The sequence below is a fragment of the Papio anubis genome, chromosome 14 (assembly GCF_008728515.1).
Source record: "Papio anubis isolate 15944 chromosome 14, Panubis1.0, whole genome shotgun sequence".
Classification (NCBI taxonomy): domain Eukaryota; kingdom Metazoa; phylum Chordata; class Mammalia; order Primates; family Cercopithecidae; genus Papio; species Papio anubis.
The window spans coordinates 3136509-3151158 of NC_044989.1; the positions used below are offsets into that span (position 1 = coordinate 3136509).

Below are 14650 nucleotides of genomic sequence, written 5' to 3' on the forward strand. Positions count from 1 at the left end.
CTACAGCCTGGGCAACAGAGCAAGACTCCATCAAAAACAAAAACAAAAACCAAAAAAAAGGAAGGAAGGAAGGAAGGGAGGAAGGAAGGGAGGGAGGGAGGGAGGGAGGGAGACCAGGAGGAGATATTCTTAATATATACATCTGACAAAGGTCCTGTATCCAGAATGTATATAAAGAGCTCCTACAGCTTAATAATGAAACAACCCTTAGTTTTTAAAAATGTACCTAACACCAAATCAGACACTTCACAAAAGAAAACATATGAATGTTCAACAAGCACTAGAAAAGATGCTCAACATGATTAATAATTGGAAGAAGGCAAAGTGAAACCAAATGAGATTCACCACATACCTTACTAGAATGGTGAAATTTTCATTTAAAAAAGACCAACAGTAGCAAGTATTGGCAAAGATGTACAGTAACTGGATCTCTCACAGATTGTAAAAAAGAGTGTAAAACAGTACACACATTTTGGAAAACACTTTTGTAGTTGAACATTCACTTACCAGATGACCCAATAATTCCACTCTTAGAAGAAGCTGTCACAAAGCTTGGCTTGTTAATAATAAGCCTTGTGGCCGCTTTCTGACTTGGGCGGTGAAACCCAGCCCCAAGTAATTGTGGTCGGGTGACGGGATGTAACTGCCAGAAGTCAGGGGGTAGCGATTATCATAATGACCAATGAGACCAGAGTGCCGGCCAAGGAAGCTCAACTGGCAGAGGGCTGTGGAGACAGTTAATGGAGATGGTATTCCTAGGGGCGAAACAGACAGGCATGCAAGGAGAGTACTGCCTGCCTGACACATGCACACATGCATGCAAACATACATAGCACACATACGTATTAAAAAGAAAACAAGAATGAATAAGCGGAAGGCTGAGGGAAGTCACCCCACTCACCGCCATGATCCCTTACCCAGCTCCAGATTTGAGCCAGCTTCAGAGCTGGAACTCACTGACTATAAAGATGGTCTGATTCCCCACGAGTTAGGAACCTGCAACCCTAGGGCAGGTGTACACTGCAACAATTACCCCAGTCTGTACCAAAGGGACCCACTGCCATTTCCTGAATGCCATTCCCTGGGCAAAGGGTAATTCCCACACACTTCCAGGTCTGCTGAACACAAAGATACGCACAGAGGCCCAGCAACCCAAATTGTCCCAGTGTCCTCTGGCCCGAGTGGGGCATGGGGACACTAGGTAATAAGTAAAGTCCTAGGCAAAGCCTGGCTTACCGCAGATCCTTTGGGTCTGTGGATGCACCCAGTGGGCAATTCCAGGGTCTGTTAAGGTCAAATAGGATTGACATACTGGGCAGTTTGTGACAAGTCCATATTGGGTCTGTGGCCCGTGGAGTTAATGGGAAGGTCACATAGAAGCCTCTGAAACTGCGCTCCCCATCCCATCAAAGAGTGGTAGAGATCTGTGCTTACTTTAAGGATCAAGGGTATGAAGTGGGTGTGGCTTTGCTGAATTCACCACTGGCTTCTGCAGAAAGCCAATGGGCCCTGGAGAATGACTGTGGATGACTCTCAGCTCAGCAAAGCAGGAGCCTGCTCAGATCCACAGTGCCAGCCGTGGAGTCTTGTTAGAGCAGATTCCCAGGCCCTTAGGCACATGATGTGTGCACACGGACCACCAAATGCATCCTGTCCTATCCCAATGAAGAAAGAAGATGAGAAAACCATCCGCATTCACAAGCAAAGGAAAACCGTATACACTCTTGCCACAGAGCTGTGCTGGTCTCCCATTTTCTACCATAATATAGTTCAAAGAGGTCTGGTTAGCCCAGAGAACATCACACGGACCCACTGCATTCATGACATCACAGTGACGAGGTAGGAGGAGCATGCAGAAGACCTTGGCAAGACGGCAGGAGACACAGGCTATGGTGATTCCAGGAACTGTTACTTCTGCTGAGGACACCAGGACTTCCCCTCCAGAGCAAAAGCAGAAATGACGCTGCAATGCCTGGCAGGCCTCTTCATTCTAGAGGTGACACATTACACACCTAGGAAGGCTGGGCCAGCCCAGATGCTGGCGTAGCACATAAAGCTGCCAGCTTAGGCCAAGAGGGCACTGCAGCAAGATCAGGCTGGGGAGAGGCAGCCCCGCCTCTGGGGACGCCTAGTAGACCTGCTGGTGTGGAAGCTGTCGGTGGTAGAAAGCATGTTGTCAGTGGTAGAAAGCAAGCAGTGTGGACTTTGTGGAGAGCCCGAGTGGAGTCACCATGTGGTCCTGGGGCTCTGGAGCAAGCCATGCCATCTGCAGCACAGAACCACATCTTTGATAAACAGCTGTGACCATGCTTCCGGGTCCTGATAACGGAGCTCCTGACCATGGGGCCCCAAGTGCCACGTGTCACTCATGAGAAGAGCTCAGTCATAGCCACCAGGTCACAGGGTTGGGCAGGGCCAGCAGTGATTTACTACAAAGTAGAGACGGCACACACAGGACAGAGTCAGGCAGGACCAGAGGGCACCAGAAAGCTGCATGGTAGGTGCCCAAACCATACATGACCTCCCCGCCCTGGACCCTCCCTGCGCTCATGCCTGTGGCCATGCGGGAGTCCTGTACTTTTAGCTGAAGAAGGAGAAGAGATCTGAGCTGCTTTATAGATCAATGAGTTCAGGAGAGGGCATAAGCCAGACATGGGCAGGCGCTGTCAGATGGCTACACTCAGAAGAGGGCTGGAAAAGCATGGAGGGAAAGGTGATTGTGAAGAAAGACAATCATGAGGCAGGGCTCCTAGCACTGCTCTGGCCATCCCCACAGCGGGTAAAAAGTGGCCCGTGCTCAAGGGCATGGCCAACTGCCTGGTGACTGGTTAGAAGCCTGGAAGGAAAAAGACTGAGAACCTGGAGACTCATGGTGTTGCATGCGGCAAGGTGATGCCTAGGGCCCCTTCCATCCTGAGAACAGGAAGGGGTTCACCCGATACTTATTCCAAGTATGACTTTGCCTTTCTTGGCTGCAAAAACAAAGCCAGCACCCTGATGCCCTGACCAGAGACCACCCCGCAATGGCCCCACCACCACAAACGCACATAATCAGAGAAGCCACAGAACCGCACTATGCAACAAGCAGGAGTGGACCCAGGATCTCCTATCCACATCACACCACACCACCCAGGTGTGCCGGGTTCATGCAGCAAGAGCATGCAGCACAGTGCGGCCAGCACCTCCCCCAGGAAGCAGCACGGCGTGGCCAGCGCCTTCCCCAGGAAGCAGCACGGTGCTGGACCCAGCTCCTCTGTCAGTTTCCTTGCCCCGATAATAGCACACAGAGGCGTGGAACCCAGTATTTCCAGATGGCTCTGTGTCCCAACAAATGATGCTGCAGCAACATGAACTTCCTTATTATTTGACAAATTTAAAAACACATATATTTATAGTATACAACATAATGTTCTGATATGTGTATACATTGTGGAATGGCTAAGTTAAGCCAATTCATATTTGCATACTTATTTTTTGTTGTGAAGACACTTGAAATCTACTCTCTTAACAATTTTCAAGTATATGATACAATGCTAATAACTTTAGTTACCATGATACATTGCTACTAACTGTAGTCACCAAGACAGCCAATAGATCTCTAGAACTCATTTCTCCACCTAACTGAAACTTTGTATCCTTTCACCAACATCTCCCTTTTCCCCATCTGCCCTCCGGCCAGTCTCTGGTCTCACCTTCTACTCTGCTTCTGTGACTTCAGTATTTTTAGATTCTGCATATCAGTGAGATTGCGTGGTGTCTGACTGTGCTGGGCTTATTTCACCGAAGACCTCTAGGTTCATCCATGTTGCTGCAAATGGCAGGATTTCCTTCCTTCTTAGGGCTGAGCAGTGCTCTATTTGTATCATGTTTCTTTATCCATTCATCCGGCTCATTAGCCTTGATGCATACCCAAGCTGCTTCCATATTGTAATGAATGTCCTAATCATCTTCAGCTTGCCATGCCCCAGAAGAACTGGATAAATAAAGGCTTTCCTGTGTCTGGCAAATAAGGAAGCTCCCAGCACTGCTAGGGAAGTGTCAAAAGCAGGGGCCACAGGAGGCTTCCTTGGGGCAGGACAGATCAAAAAAGGGAATTGCAGTGGGTGGAAGCATCAACGGTGTTAGCCACGTGCGAGGTCATGTGACACACAAAGACAACCTCACCCCGTTCCTTTGCAAAACACTACGGAACCAATGCACTGTTCTTCCCTTTTTTTTTTTTTTTTTTTTTTTGAGATGGAGTCTCACTCTGTCGCCCAGGCTGGAGCGCAGTGCCGCCATCTCGGCTCACTGCAACCTCCGCCTCCTGGGTTCAAGCGACTCTCCTGCCTCAGCCTCCTGAGTAGCTGGGATTACAGGCGCCACCACCACGCCCAGCTAATTTTTGTATTTTTAGTAGAGACGGGGTTTCTCCATGTTGGTCAGGCTGGTCTCGAACTCCTGACCTTGTGATCCACCCGCCTCGGCCTCCCAAAGTGCTGGGATTACAGGCTTGAGCCACCGTACCTGGCCTCAATGCATTTTTCTAAAAATTGGTAAATAAAAGGAAAATAAAATTAATGAAATTTCTAGTGTATGAAAAATGTACTTAGATTTTCCAAAAGATTATAAAATTGCTCTTCTAGAATTTAGTCTGAAAATCTGGTGGGTACAAGATGTGTTCAAAACGCCTTAGTAAAGTATGTGAACACCAGAAATCACCCTGAGGAAGATTAGAGGACATTAGAGGTGTGTGCAGGCAGGAGGTGTCTCTGGCATTGCCACCCAAAGAAATGAACAGAGCTGCACACGTTGCTGAATAAGGAGTGTGCTTGGGGTTCAGGAAATACGGTAGGCATTCCTACCTCCAGAAACTCTCCATATCCTCAGAGGCAGATGAAATGGAAGGTAAACAGCACTAAGGAAGAAGCACCCATGGAGACACACTCATCGGCTCTGAAACTCTGAGGATTTCTGTAGCTGCTGGATCCCAAAAGAGTGTTCAACACACATCCAGCAGCCATCAAAGAAACTAAGGAGCTTTTAAGAAGGAAAACCTGATCTTTAGAAGGAAAATGCTGTAATAAGCAGGGAGGCATTTCATCTTTCATCTGTGTTTTTCACACACTCCTGAACTGGGGTCCTGAAAATGTAACTTCCTGTGCCGAATTAATATCACAATGACTAGGAGCCAGCAGAGGGCAGGGCTTAAGGCTGCCACATAAAACCAGGCCTATGGCACAAACCACAGCAGCACTGCCCACAGACACCACGTCTGTGCCGACAGAAGTCAGAGAACCACAGGATACCTGGGCTGGAAGGGAACTCCGATATCATGCTGAATGAACACAGCCCCCTCATTTCACAAATGAGGAAACTGAGGCCCAGTGAAGCCACTGATTTTCCAAGTTCAAACGGCTCATTAGCACTGATGTCCAGAATGAATGGAGCCTCCTGACTCCCATAACAGCCCCCTGCTTTGAAAGAGAAAATTCCAAGTTGTGTCTTTAAAGCCAATTTGATGCCACTACCTACTTTTTACATGTTAACACAAAAGCTAAAGACCCTTAAAGAGATAAAGAGATAATCAGGGCAAAATGAAGGGAGGGAGGCATATTCGTGACCGCCTGTGCTGCCTGCTGGAAGGGATTACCAGGCAAAAGGCTTACAGGAATTCAAAGGAGATTAGAGCCTTTGTAAGCATGAATAGTAGCTCCAGTCAGGCCGGCTAAAGGGTGAACAATGCCCTGCCTGGGGGACATAATCTGATCCCCAGCTGGAGGAGGAGGAGGCTTCCAGGCTGCACAAGCAGTACATTAAGATGGGGCTATTTTTAGAGCCTGCAGCCATCTCTGAGTCTGGCAGGCGCTGAGCAGGAGGGGTGAGGACAAACGACAGCCTCACTGGGCGCTCACCTGATGCAGGTACACCTCGGGGTGCACGACAGGATGCCTGAAAATCTGGGCCTAAAAATACCTTCCTCGATGGCCTTTTAAATGCCTTAGGGATGGCACCATGTACAGATTGCAGCGCCTGAGTGTGCAGGGGCAGAGACTGACTGCAGAAGGCGGCAAGGCTGATGAGCAAGATAAGGATGACATCAGGTCTCTTATCCTCCAGGCATTCGTGAGGGGCACCCGCGCCTCTGACAAGCTCTGCTGGCCAGGAGGCAGCAGGAGGTGGTGCCAGCATCACAACAGGCTGCTGCCCCAACAGGAAGAGGGTGTTGAGAAGTGGGGGTGTCAGGGGCTCGCCGGCCATGAGCTCCAGAGATACAGTGGGCACAGGCATGAGATGCCAATCAGAGCAGTCTAGACCAGATGGAGCTGCGGCAGAGGCCAAGGGAGAAAAAGACAGGCAGGCTGCTCAGCCCCAACTCCACATGCCAGAAAGGCTCAGGGCAGAGACAGAAAGCTGGCCTGACGACCACAGTGCAGAGGCGCGGCCTCTCTCAGCTCTTCACCTAAGCCAGCTCACAGACCTATGGCCCCTCGGTTTAGGGGAACCCAGGTCCCCTTGGGGAAGGACCCATGGCTATTTTATAGGAGAGCTGACCATGGGGAGAGGGAACTACCCCAGACCCTGAATCAATGCCAGTCCTGCTGGACCCAACACATCACAGGGTCTACGGCCCCAAGCAGAGACCTGGAGGCTGTGGCCCAAGTCCACCTCAGAGAACCCAGTGGGGTCAGTGAATCCAACCTGCGGTTAGTTCTCCAATCCCTGCATGTGCGTTGGAATAGACGGACCTGGCATTGGCAGGACGACCACACAGCACCCACTCCATGGCTACAGAGCCAGTGATGACAGGAAGGACCAGAGGGACGCCCCGGGACATTCCCTCACCCATGAAAATAGTCCACCGAAAGCAGCACTGCAGTGTTGGTGGGATGGAGAGTTAGGACCACCATGGAGGCTGGGAAAGATGCCGGGTGCTGCCGTTGACCACACTCCACCAAACCCAGCTGTTTGGCCTGCGTAGCGGCAGAGGGTTCTCGGAGAATGACAGTGCATGATCATAAACTTAATCAGGTGGGCAACCCCAACACAGCCATTTCAGATACGCTGCTGTCACAGAGCACGTCTACACAAGAATGCAGGCCCTGGCTTCGGATGCAAAGATTGATCTAGCAATTTGGTCTACACCACCAATTTGAAGGGTCACCAGAAGCCATTCGCTGTCACCTGGCAAGGCCAGCAGTACCTGTTCATGTCCTGCTGCAGACCTACATCAAGACTCAGGCCTGGGGCCAACATGCTGTACCCATCAGGCACATCTGGCCTGCACCCCATGAGCTAAGAGTGGTTCTGCATTTTTAAAGAGACATCAAAGGACACAGAGAAGAATATAAGACAGAGACCGAATGGCCTACAAAGCCTAAAATATTTACTCTCTGGCCCTTTAAGGAAGAAATTGGCTGGCTCCATCCACCTGTGCCAGTGACCCACTTGCCGCCTCAGGTGCTGAAGGCGCCCTGCAGACCGTGCCCTGTGTAGCACAGACTGTTCGGCTGCTCTCCTTGGAGATGCGCCCTGTTCTCAGCCAAAGGCCCTGGAGGGAGACAGGAGGAGGCAGGGCCTTCCGCGCCACAGTCCTGGAGTGGTTGTGAGTGTGTGCAGGGAAGCGTGGCCCCAACACTGGGCCCTTGGTCCTTCTGTGACCCCGTCACCTCGGCCTGGTGATAGCCTTTCCATGAGCCTCTCAATCCAGAGACTGGCACCCCAAGACTTCCTGCCCACACCAGCTCCGGGAGGCCTGGAGCCCGTGCCAGTGTCCTGGTTCCCTCTGAAGGCACCTGTGGGGCCTATCTGTACCCTGCCTACAGCCCAGAGGGTTCCCACACCCTCGGCACGGCATGCTGTCAGCTGTGACCACCTACTCCCCACCTGCAATCCAGAGGGCAGCCTCCTGCCAATCCAGCGACTGTGGACCAGCTCCAGCCTGGCCAGAGCAGCCACCTCTGCTGCACAGTGGGCTGAGGTTTGTGCCCCACCAAGATCTTCCTTCCTGAGTTGCTCTTGCTCTGTCCGGGGTGACCTGAGGGAGTTTCTTAATACCTGACGCCTGTGACTCTTCTACCACACTTAGCGCTTCTTTATACTAAACTTTCCTGTTTAACCTGCTGTTTCCACTTCCTGCCCAGACCAATACAGCCTGACCTCATCCACAAAGACCTCAATCACAGGACAGAAAGCACACTCAGGACAGCATGCGCTTGGGGTCTGTTGACCAGGAAGCATCGGGCACCTCAGATGCCTGAACAACACAGGTACACAGAGGTGGGAAGTAAGCCGGCTCCCCTTGGCTTAGGGAGGTCTCAAGGTCTGGTGATGTGGAGCAGATGGGGGCATCTTCACCACCACGAGGCCGACTTTGGTGGGGCTTTTTGAATCTGGGAGGTAACATATGACATAAAGCCTACCTCTGTCATATGGCGGGCTGTGAAGACCTGCATGCCCACTGGCACTCCGTGTCGGGGTGAACAAGCATGCTGTGTGGGGCCTCTGGGGGGCCCATGGGAGAATCACAGGCCAGCCAGTGAGGTGTGGGAGGCAAGCAGTGTCCCTTCTGCATGTAACTTCTCTCCTGTCCGGACACAGCTCCTGGCTTCCCTACCCACTCCATCATGTGGACACGCTGTACACTGAGCACTGCACACCACAAAACACGTGTGGTCTGACATCAAGCCCTAAGCGCAGGCAGAAGCAGCAGTCATAGTCAATCATCACACTCAATCATCGCACTCAGTCATTGCGTGGAAATCTCACTTCTTCCAAACAAAATTGTGTTCAAGCAGGTCCTGAGGCACAGGCAGGTGGCATAACTACGGGCAGCAGCTCCCTCTGCCTTGGCACCGCTGCATTGCCTCTGTTCTCCTGGGAAGCTCCCCAGCACCGCGAATGAAGAGGAGCACCAGCCCTCAGCTCGGGAGCACCGACCCTTGGCTTGCACATAGCGCGGCCTCATGAGCTGCAGCAATGGGAAGTGCTCCCTGAAGAAGTGTCTCTGACGACAACGGGTAAAGAGAAATCATACCAGGAGGCAAAATTCTGAGCAGGACACTTGGCTGTCCACATTGTCCAGATGCGCAGAGATATGAGTCTGTATTGATTCAGAGGCAGTAGCCTCCATTTTGCCCTTATAACAAGGACTTGGAAAGCACAGAGCGGGGACGAAACAAGAGGGGATGTCGGGGCTCAGGCTGAGCAGGGTGCAAGCCCATCTGTGCCCACATGGATGCTCGCCGCAGGGTCTCAGCTCCAAAGAGGCTCTCAGAAGACCTGCTCTGCGGATGCCAGTGCTCCTGCAGAGGGCCTGGTGTGTGTCGGCATGTGCCAGTGTGTGCTCTGCGGGGCACCTCCTCCAAGCTCCAGGTTTATTACCTTTTCCTTTTGCGTCTCCATGCGGGGGTGGTAGCTGCTTCCCATGGTAACTAAGATCTGTGTTTCCTCCCTGGATGAAATCCCCGCTTTCTGGAACACAGGCACACTTATTACAGGTTTGGTTCTAGACCACCACGATAACATTAATATTGCAAAAAGAGAGTCACATGAATTTTTTTGGTTTCCCAGTGCATGTAAAAGTTACACTGACACTATAATGCAGTCGAGTAAGTGTCCAAAAACATTATGTCTAAAAAGCTATTGGGAATACCTTAATTTTAAAATACTTTATTACTAAAGAATACTAACAATCACCTGACCCTTCAGGGAGCTGTCATCTTTTTGCTGGTGGAGGGTTTTGCCTCAGTGTTGATGGCAGCTGACTGATCAGGTGGCAGCTACTGAAGGATGGAGTGGCAATGGCAGTTTCTCAGACAAAAATGAAGTTTTCTGCATCTACTGACTCTTCCTTTCATGAAAGATTTCTCCAGCACGTGATGCTATTGGACAGCACTTTATGCACAGTAGAACTTCTTTCAAAATTGGAGTCAGTCCTTTCAAACCCTAACACTGCTTTATCAACCTGGCTTACGTAATATTCTAAATCCTATGTTATCGTTTCAACAGTGTTCACGGCGTCTCCACCAGGAGTAGATTCCATCTCAAGAAACCACTTGCTTTGCTCATCCTTGAGAAGCACCTCCTCATTCATTCGAGTTTGATGGTGAGATTGTAGCAATTCAGTCCCAACTTCAGGCTCCACTTCTAATTCTAGTTCTCTTGCTATTTCTACCACAACTGCCGTGACTTTCTCCATGGAAGTCTTGAACCCCTCAAAGTTGTCCACAAGGGCCAGAGTCAACTTCCCCCATTAACTTCCTTTTAATGTCAGTATTTTGACCACCTCCTGGGAATCACAAATGTTCTTAATGGCATCTAGAATGGTGAATCCTTTCTGGGTTTTCAATTTACTATGCCAAGACCCATCAGAGGAATCACTGTCAGTGGCAACAACAGCCTTAAGACATGTATTTCTTAAATAATAAGACTTGAAAGTTGAAATTACTCCTTGATCCATGGGCTGCAAAATGAATCCTGTGCTAGCAGGCATGAAAACAGCATTCGGCTCTTGGTACCACCCCTTCAGAGCTCTTGGGTGACGAGGTGCATTGCCAATGGACAGTAATTTCCAACAGAATCTGTCTCTGAGCAGTAGGTGTCAAGAGGGGGCTTAAAATACTCACTAGACCATGCTATGAACAGATGTGCTGTCATCCAGGCTTTGTTGTTCCATTTATAGAGAATAGGCAGAGTAGATGTAGCATCATTCTTGAGAGGCCTAGGTGTTTTCAGAATGGTAAATGAGCACTGGCTTCAACTTAAAAGTCAACAACTCCATTTAGCCCCTAATGAGAGAGTCAGCCTGTCCATTAAAGCTTTGAAGCCAAGCTTTGACTTCTCTTTTGCTATGAAAGTCCTGGATGGCTTATACTCTTCGAATATAAGGCATTTCATTGACACTGAATATCTGTTGTTTAGTGTTCTGACGTGTTCCCCCTTCATCAATGATCTTAGGCAGATCTTCGGGAGAACTTGCTGCTCCACTTTGCACTCTTATGCTGTGGAGATGCCTTCTTTCCTCCAACCTCAGGAACCCACCTCTGCTAGCTCCCAACTTTTCTTCTGCAGCTTTCTCACTCCTCTTAGCCTTCATGGAATAAAGAGAGTTGGGGTCTTGCTCTGGATTAGGCTTTGGCTTAAAAGAATGTTGTGCATGTTTGGATCATCTATCCAGACCACTGAAACTTTCTCCACTATCAGCAGTAAGGCTGTTTGGCTTTCTTATCATTTGTGTGTTCAGTGGAGCAGCACTTTTAATTTCCTTCAAGAACTTTCCCTTTGCATTCACAACTTGGCCTATTGGTGTGCAAGGCCCAGATTTTGGTCTACCTCAGCTTTTGGCTGAGGCTTGGCTTCCTCACTAAGCTTAATCACTTCTAGCTTTTGATTTAAAGTGAGAGATGTTCCTTTCATTGAACACTTAGAGGCCACTATAGGGTTATTAATGGGCCTGACTTCAATATCGTTGTTCTCAGGGTATAGAGAGGCCTGAGGAAAAGGAGAGACATGGGAAACTGCCGGTTGATGGAGCACTCAGAACACACACAGATTCACTTTGCCATCTTACATGGGCACGGCTCGTGGAGCCCCCAAACAATTACAATAGGAACATCAAAGATCACTGACCACAGAGCATCACAACAGATACAACAATGATGAAAAAAGGTGAAATACTGTGAGATTACCAAAATGGGCCACAGAGTGGGACGTGCTGTTGAAAGTTGGCACATGTAATTGAAAAAATGGGGCCAACAGACTTGATGGACACAGGGTTGCCACAAACCTTCAGTTTGCAAAAGATACAATGTCTGAGAAGCACAATAAAGCCCAGTGCAATAAGATGAGGTGCGCCTGTATCTAGAGTGCTTTCTTGACCCTGACTGACAAAGTCTTCTAGAATCTACACCACTGGCGACATCATCCACTGACATGAGTAATTCAGAGAACACAGTTTAGACTGTGCTGCTTTTGAGATGTCAGAGCTATCTAGGCGAAAACAGCTACCAGGCAGTGTGATATTGTTATGGGAAGCCCAGGGATGGAAGTAAAGGTTTAGGATTATTTTACCTTACAGTATCTTTGTTCACATTCTCTTTCATGTATCAATAGATTCTAGGACTTTGGATTCTAGCAATACAGCTAATTTTGGAAAAAAAAACAAAACAAAAAAACAAAAAAAAAACCTGGCTTTCTAAAATACTTAGACACATTTTTAAAGGCATAGCTATGCTTTCAGGGAAGTGAAGAATATGACTGAGAGCAAACAGTAAAGCTGTTGTTGAAAACAAAATGATAAACCATGGTTACCCTTCAACCTTGGCCTCTGTTAGGAACCTAAAGGCCACACACAGAACAGGAAAGTAAGCTTTTGGTCCACAAAAGGTAAAGAGGGGATACTAGGACCTCTGCAAAAATCCAGGCTCCTTAAAACCCACATCCTCATTACAGGAATGAGCTAGAAAACATTATTCTCCAGCTGGCATGCATAGACAAATGTCAAAAACAAAAACAAAAACAAAAAACACTTGTTTATCTCAGCTATGGCTCTTATAAAAAATAGAGTCTATGCTGAGAACCTGAAAACTGCATTGATCCTTACAAAAGTCTGAGTTTGATTTTACTGGTGTGGTCCACGAAATCTTAAGCCAAGAATCTAACTTAAAGAAGTCCTGGGTTTTGGGCCACCCTGGACATTTTCTGAAACAAATGAGAATCGTCTCTGGAGGAACGCACCCACAGGCCAGCCCCTTGGAGGCCCCATGGACTTAGAGCAGCCTGATAGGAGCCTGTGACCCAGGACAAACCCATGAAGACAGTGGCCTGAATGAGGGCAGGCCCAGAGAACAGAGCAAATTAGCATTCCAATGACTTCAGATACTAGAATCGCAATGTTCAAAGAAATAAAAGCCGGGTTATGAGCAGGCAACAAAACACTATCACAATTTACCAAGAATCTTCCTAAAAAAATTAAATAAAATGTCTAAAAGTAAAAATTATGACTGTTGAAATGAAAGTCTCGGTTGGCAATTTAACAGATTGGAAATAAGTGGTGAGAATTAATCATTTGGAATAAAGATGTGAAGAAAGAACCCAGGACGCAGCAGAGACTGCGGCATGGGAATGTGGGAGAAAGGCTGGGAGGGTTCGCCGTACCCTTAAGTGGGGTGCACACGAGAAACAGAAGACAGCAGGCACGGTATCAATAAACAAATTCTCAGACTCAGGAAGCACAACTATCTCCAAGAACCATAATTAAAAATATAACCACTCCTGGACACACTGTAGCAAAAACGCAGAACACCAAAGACAAACACAGATGTTACAGGTTGCCAGTGCTGTCAACAGTTGGGCAGCTGACTTCCCAAGGGCAACAAAGGAATCCAGCACAGGACAACATGCGTCAGACCAGAGCTGCTCAGTCGGCTACTCAAAAATAAAGGCATGTTAAGGTAAATCAAGCCACGAGACCCTACTTGGGGTGTAAATAAAATAAAATATTTTTAAAAACCATGAGAATTTACCTCCAAAAGCCTCACTAAGGAAACTTCTGAGGACATACTTGGAAAACAAAGAAAGTGATCCCAGAAGAAAGGTCTCAAATTCGAAGTTAAAAAAAAAAAAGTTAAGAGAAATACGTGGCAAAAATCTAGAAAACATCTAATTATGTGTGACACTAATGATAATATTTACTTTTGAGGTTAATAAAAATACTCAAAGGTAAAATTAGAATACTGGCCAACAAAATATCCAAGATAGAAGGGGGATGAAAATAGATTTAAAAGGTTTTCATATTGTTGGAATAGAGAAATACTGAATAATTAATTTCAGATTTCTGTTAAATATGAATAACAAGAATAACAACATGGTATGAGTAGAAAAAGAGCATATAACTTCTAAAACAATAGAGGAAGAGAAATGGAGCAAAAACAAGATTTACAATCACTCAAGAGAACAAGAAATGACCAAAACCCCCCAAAACAGCATAAAGTGAGATGAAGGAAAGTAGTACCAAAGAAAAGTATAAAGAAAGATGACAAGAATTATTACAGGTAGATCAGTACTCACAATAACTATAATGGACATCGGCTGGACATTGTTAGACTGAATTTTTTAAAAATCAGCCAACATTGTTTATAAGACATATCCCTAAAACTTAATGACACAGGAAGGCAAAGAACAGAAAATGTCACACCAAGCAACAAAAGAAAACTGATTTAGCCATGTTGATATCTGCCAAAATAGATCTGAGCAAAAGAAGCAAAGGTCACCACTTAATAATACAAAAGTTCAGAAAAACAAAAAAATTCTAAACTTGTATGCCCTTAATAAAATTACACAAAAAACATATAAAGCAAAAATTGACAGAACAAATAAAAACAGAGGAATCTAGTATCATAGTGGGAGACTTTAAATCTTTCAATAACTGATAGAACTAGTTAGAAAAAATTTAAAATAGCAAGGTTAAAAAAGAATCAAACACAACACAATTTTTTTCTCAAACGCAACATAAAAATTAACCCATACAATAGACCATTAAAAATCTCAATATATTTCAAAGAATTAGTCTTAAACAATCATATTTCTTTTTTAACTGACGTTCCCCTTTTATGGAAAAGAGACTCCACATCAATATCAGAATTTCTAAAAACCACCAAGAGAGAATGAA

The 14650-nt window shown here is 47.1% G+C and overlaps 1 protein-coding gene across 6 annotated transcripts in view; it reads right to left on the reverse strand.

Moving 5' to 3' along the window:
• The window catches only part of EIPR1 (EARP complex and GARP complex interacting protein 1), a 171706-nt gene that overhangs the window by 69805 nt on the left and 87251 nt on the right, over positions 1-14650 (reverse strand). Inside the window, exon 1 of one of the 6 annotated variants that reach the window (XM_031654903.1) lies at positions 3693-3709. The exons of 4 other annotated variants lie outside the window; for them this stretch is intronic. The gene's annotated coding sequence lies outside the window, so the exon portion shown is untranslated. Of the gene's footprint in view, positions 1-507; positions 526-3692; positions 3710-14650 lie in introns of those variants that run through there. One more of the 6 variants, XM_031654902.1, reaches the window with a different exon arrangement.